Below are 6,000 nucleotides of genomic sequence, written 5' to 3' on the forward strand. Positions count from 1 at the left end.
CTTTACTCCCATCCTGGACCACCCCCAGTCAACTTGTAAAATCTATTCTATTACCCCCTCCCAAGTATATGCTCAGGTATATCCCCTGTAGCCTTCCTTTTTTTTTTTTTTTTTACCTTATCTTATCTTTACCTTATCTTTTTACAGATTATAGCTTAGTTGTCATTTACTTAATGGCTAATATCCCATTATAAGTGATTTCATCTCTTTCTAGGCCTGAGTTACCTCACTCAGGATGATTTTTTTCTAGTTCCATCTATTTGCCTATATATTTCATAATGCTATCTTTTTTAACAGTTGAATAATACTCCACTGTGTAAATGTACTATGACTTCTGTATTCATTCTTTTTTAAATTTTATTATTACTATTAATTACATTTTATTAACTCTATATCCCACCTGTATCCTGCTCCCTCATTCCCTCCCAATTCCACCCTCCCTCCCTCATCTCCTCCCTGACCCTTTCCAAGTCCACTGATAGGGTAGGACCTCCTCCCCTTTCATCTGACCCTGTTTTATCAGGTATTTTCAGGAATGGCTGCGAAGTCCTCCTCTGTGGCCTAGCAGGGCTGCTCCTACCAATTGAGGGACATCTAGGTTGTATCCACATTTTGGATATTATGAATAAAGCTGCAATGAACATAGCTGAGCAAGTGTCCTTGTGGAAGGATGGAGTGTCCTTTGGGTATATGCCCAGGGGTTGTTGATATACCTGGATTGTGAGGTAGATTGATTCTCAGTTTTCTAAGGAACTGGTATATTGATTTCTGAAGTGGTTGTATAAGTTTGTATAAGTTCCACATCCTTGCTAGCATGAACCATCACTTGTATTATTGATCTTAGCCATTCTGACAGGTGTAAGATGGAATCTCAAAATAGTTTTGATTTGCATTTCCTTGATGGCTAAAGATGTTGGACATTTCTTTAGGTGCTTCTCAGCCATTTAAGATTCCTCTATTGAAAATTCTGTTTAGATCTGTTCCCTATTTAAAACTTTTAAATATAATTTATTTATTTTTTATTTTACATACATTGGTGTTCTGACTGCATGTATGAATGTGTAAGGGTGTCATACTCCCTGGAACTGGAATCACAAACAGTTGTGAGCTGCCATGTGGGTGCTGGGAATTGACTCTGGGTTCTTTGGAATAGTAGCCAGTGCTCTTAACTGATGAGCCATTCTCCATTTTAAAATTAGATGAACTGGCTTTTTGATATCTAGTTTTTTACTTCTTTATATATTTTGGATATTAGTCCTCTATTGGATGTGGAGTGGGAAAAAATATTTTTCCATTCTGTAAACTCCCACTTTGTCCAAATGATGGTGTCTTTTGCTTTCCAGAAGTTTTTCAGTTTCATGAGGTCCCATTTATTAATTGTTGATCTTCATGTCTGCAATATCAGTGTTCTCTTCAGGAAGTCTTCTATGCCAATGCGTTCAAGGGTATTCTCCACTTTCTTTTCTATCAGGTTCAGTGTATCTGGTTTTAGGTTGAGTCTTTCATTCACTTGGACTTGAGTTTCTGCAGTGTGATAAATATGGATCTATTCGCATTGTTCTACATGCAGACATCCAGTTAGAGCAGCACCATTTCTTGAAGATGCGTTCTTTTTTCCATTGTATGGTTTTGGCTTCTTTGTAAAAAATTAAGTGTCCATAGGTGTGTGGGTGATGATTCCAGAAGTCCTTTTATTGTTTAGGATTGTTTTAGCTATTCTGTTTTTTTTTTTTTTTTTTTTTTTTTTTTCTGCATGAAGTTTAGAATTGTCCTTTCAAGATCTGTAAAGAATAGTGTTGGTATTATGATGGGGATTGCATTGAATCTGAAGATTGCCATTTTAACTATGTTAATCCAACCAATCCATGAGTATGGGAGATCTTTCCATCTTCTGATTTCTTAGATTTCTTTCTTCAGAGACTTAAAGTTTTTTTTTCATACAAGTCTTTCACTTGGTTGGTTAGAGTTAAAGCAAGGTACTTTATATTATTTGTGAAGGGTGTTGTTTCCCTAATTTTGTTCTCAGCATATTTATTGTTTGTATAAAGGAGGGCTGCTGATTTTTTTAAATTTAATTTTGTATCCAGCCACCTTTCTGAAGGTGTTTATCAGCTGTAGGAGTTCTCTGGTAGAATTTTGGGTTCTCTTATGTATACTATCATATCATCTGCAAATAAAGATACTTTGACTTCTTCCTTCCTAATTTGTATAACCTTGATCTCCTTCAGTTGTCTTATTGTTCTAGCTAGAACTTCAAGTACTATATTGAATATGGATAGAGCAAGTAGGTAGCCTTGTCTTGTTCCTGATTTTAGTGGAATTACTTTGAGTTTCTCCTCATTTAATTTGATGTTGGCTATTGGATTGCTGTAAATTGCCTTTGTTATGTTTCAGTATCTTTGTATCTCTGATCTCTATAGGACTTTTATCATGAAGTGGTGTTGGATTTTGTCAAAGGCATTTTTTTTGCATGTGATGAAATGATAAGGTGGTTATTTTGTATCAGTTTATTTATATGGTAGATTTAATAATTTTTTTGTATGCTGAATCATCCCTGCATCTCTGGAATGAAGCCTACTTGATCATGATGGATGATCTTTTCAATATATTTTGGATTTGGTTCGCAAGTAATTTAATGAGTATTTTTGCATCTATGTTCATAAAGAAAATTGGTCTGTGATTCTCTTTCTTTGTTGAATCTTTATGTGTTTTGGGTATCAGGGCAACCATGGCCTCATAAAATCAAGTGGACAATATTTTTTTCTTTTTCTATTTTGTGGAATAATTTGAGGAGTATTGGTGTTAACACTTCTTTGAAAGTCTGGTAGAATTCTGAAATAAAACCACCTGGCCCTGGGCTTTTATTTGTTGGGAGACTTTTAATGATGGTTTCTGTTTAACTAGAGATTATAGGTATATTTATTTGTTTATTTGATATCAATTAAACTTTGGAAAGTCACATCTTTTAAGGAAATTATCCATTTCTCTTAGAGTTTCCAATTTGGTGGAGTACAGGTTTTAAAAGTATGTTCTTATGACTCTCTGGATTTCTTCTGTGTCTGTTGTTATTCCCTCTTTTTTTCTGATATTGTTAATTTGGATATCCTCTCTCTGTATCTTAGTTTGGATAAGAGCTTGTCTATCTTCTTGATTTTCTCAGGAGCTAATTATTTGTTTCATTGATTCTTTGTATTGTTCTCTTTGTTTCTATTTTGTTAATATTAGCCTTCAGTTTGATCATTTCCTGCTGTTTACCCCTCTTGGATGTGTTTTCTTTTTGTTCTAGAGCTTTCAGGTATGCTGTTACATTGCTAGTATGAGATCTTTCCAATTTTTAAAATGTAGGTACTGAGTGCTATGAACGTTCCTCTTAGCACTGCTTTCATTGTGTCCTATAAGTTTCGATATGTTATGCCTTCATTTTCATTGAATTCTAAGAAATCTTTAATTTTTTTTTATTTCTGCCTTCACCTTTTTTTTTTTGTTTTCATTCAGTAGAGGGTTGTTCAGTTTCCATGATTTTGTAAGCTTTCTGTTTTTTTTATTGTTAATGATATTCAGCTTTAATCCATGCTGGTATGATAGGATACAGGGAGTCATTACAATTTTCTTGTATCTGTTGAGACTTGCTTTGAGTATGTGGTCAGTCTTGGAGAACAGTCCATGAGGTGCTGAGGAGAAGGTATATCCTTTCATTTTTGGGTAACATGTTCAATAAATATCTGTTAGGTCTATTTGGTTTATAATGTCTATTAGCTCAAGTATTTCTTTGTTTAGTTTTTGGCTGGATGATTTGTCCTCGGTGAAAGTAGGGTATTTAAGTCTCCCACTATCAGTGTGTGAGGGTCAATATGTCATTTTAGCTATAGTAGTGTTTCTTTTACAAAAGGGGGTACCCTGTATTGGGGGCATAGATGTTAAGAATTGAAATGTCATCATGGTGGATTTTCCCTTTGACTAGTTTATCTCTCTTTTTTAAATTAAATTTTTACTTTTTTATATTAATTACAGCTTATTCACTTTGTGTCCTTATCTCTTATAATTAGTTTTTGTTTGAAGTCTACTTTGTTAGACATTAAAATGGCTACACCGACTTGCTTCTTAGGTCCATTTGTGTGGAATATCTTTTCTAGCCCTTTACTCTGAGGTAATGTCTATCCTTGTTGTTGAGGTATGTGTGTATGTGTGTGTGTGTGTGTGTGTGTGTGTATGTGTATTTTTTTTTTTGGATGTAGCAGGATGGAGCCTATTTTCCCATCCATTCTGTTAGTCTCCGTCTTTTTATCGAGGAATTGAGACCATTAATACTGAGAACTATCAATGACCAACAATTGTTTATTCTTATTATCTTTTTGTTGTTGTTGGTGGTGGTATGAATGTGTGTGTGTGCTTTCCTTCTTTTGGTGTGAGATTATTTCCTGTGTTTTCATGTTTAACCTCCTTGGACTGGAGCTTTGCTTTTAGCTGTTTCTGTAGGGCTGAATTTATAGGTAAATATTGTTTAAATTTGACTTTACCATGGAATATTTTATTTTCTCCATCTATGGTGATTGAAAGCTTTGCTGGGTATAGTAGTCTGGGCTGGCATCTGGCCAGTCCCTTCTGGCTTTTAGAGCCTCCATTGAGAGGTCAAGTGTAATTCTAATAGGTCTGCCTTTATGTGTTACTTGGAATTTTTTCCCCCTTGCAGCTTTTAATAGTCTTCCTTCTGTATGTTTAGGGTTTTGATTATTATGTGATAAAGGGGCTTTCTTTTCTGGTCCAATCTATTGGGTGTTCTCCAAGTTAATTTTACCTTTCTTTATAGGCATCTTCTTTTATAGGTTAGGAAATTTTTCTTATTAGATTTTGTTGCAAATATTTTCTGTGCCTTTAAGGTGGGATTCTTCTTCTTCCTCTATTCCTATTATTCTTAAGTTTGGTCTTTTCACTGTGTCCCAGATTTCCTGGATGTTTTGTGTCAGGAGTTTTTTAGATTTGACATTTTTTTTTGACTGATTTATCCATTTCTCCTATCATATCGTCAATGGCTGAGATTCTTTATTCCATCTCTTGCAATCTGTTTGTGAAGTTGCTTCTCTAGTGCCTATTGGGATTCCTGAATTTTTGATTTCCAGAATTTACTCAGTTTGGGTATTTTTTATTGATTCTATTTTCAAATTTATGACTCGAACAGTTTTATTCATTTCATGACACTGTTTGCGTTTTCCTGGATTTCTTTAAGGGATTTATTCATTTCCTCTTTAAGGACATCTATCATGTTCATAGAAGTGGTTTTAAGTCCATTTCTTGTGCTTCAGCTTTGTTGGAATATTCAGGGCTTGCTGTGGCAGGAGAGCTGGGCTCTGGTGGTGCCATATTGCCCTGGCTATTATTGATTGTGTTCTTACAATGGTGTCTTAGCATCTGGGTTTCGGATGATTATAGTTCAGGTGATGATTGTCTTTGTTGGGTGGGTATTATATTCCTTGGTTTCTGTTTCCTCTCTGAATTTCCATAGAGAGTAATGGCTGTATGTTGCCTGTTTTCCTGGCCTACTCATCTGGTGTATTCACAGAGAATGCCTACTGCTGTTAGATGCTGGGTAACTGGGATGAATTGGGGAAGAAAGTTTGGGGGAGAAGGTCTTTCTGATCCCTTGGGGGTAGGGTAATAGAAGAAAGAGAGACCAGCTCTGTAGCAGGTTTCCGGCTACAGAGCTGGGAATGAGACTGGGGAGAACTGGATCTCAGGAGCAGGGTTGCTCTGAGAAGAGCTGCACTTGGGTTAGCAAGGGGTGCCTTCTGGAGTTGAGGATTGAGATACAGTGACTAGAAGGAGGAGGGGGGTTAGGAGGGGATGGTCTGTGCAATCCACAGGATATGTGGAAGGGGAGAGGGAAGGCCGCTGCTGGTCTTCTATTGCAGTTTGGAGGGGTTAGGCTAGTGGATTGGCCATGGTGAAAGAGAGAGAGAAGGGAATATCTGTGGGCACCCTTCCTAGTGTTTTAGCAGGCATGGT

This window comes from Meriones unguiculatus, chromosome X, assembly GCF_030254825.1.
Source record: "Meriones unguiculatus strain TT.TT164.6M chromosome X, Bangor_MerUng_6.1, whole genome shotgun sequence".
In the NCBI taxonomy this organism is placed as follows: Eukaryota; Metazoa; Chordata; class Mammalia; order Rodentia; family Muridae; genus Meriones; species Meriones unguiculatus.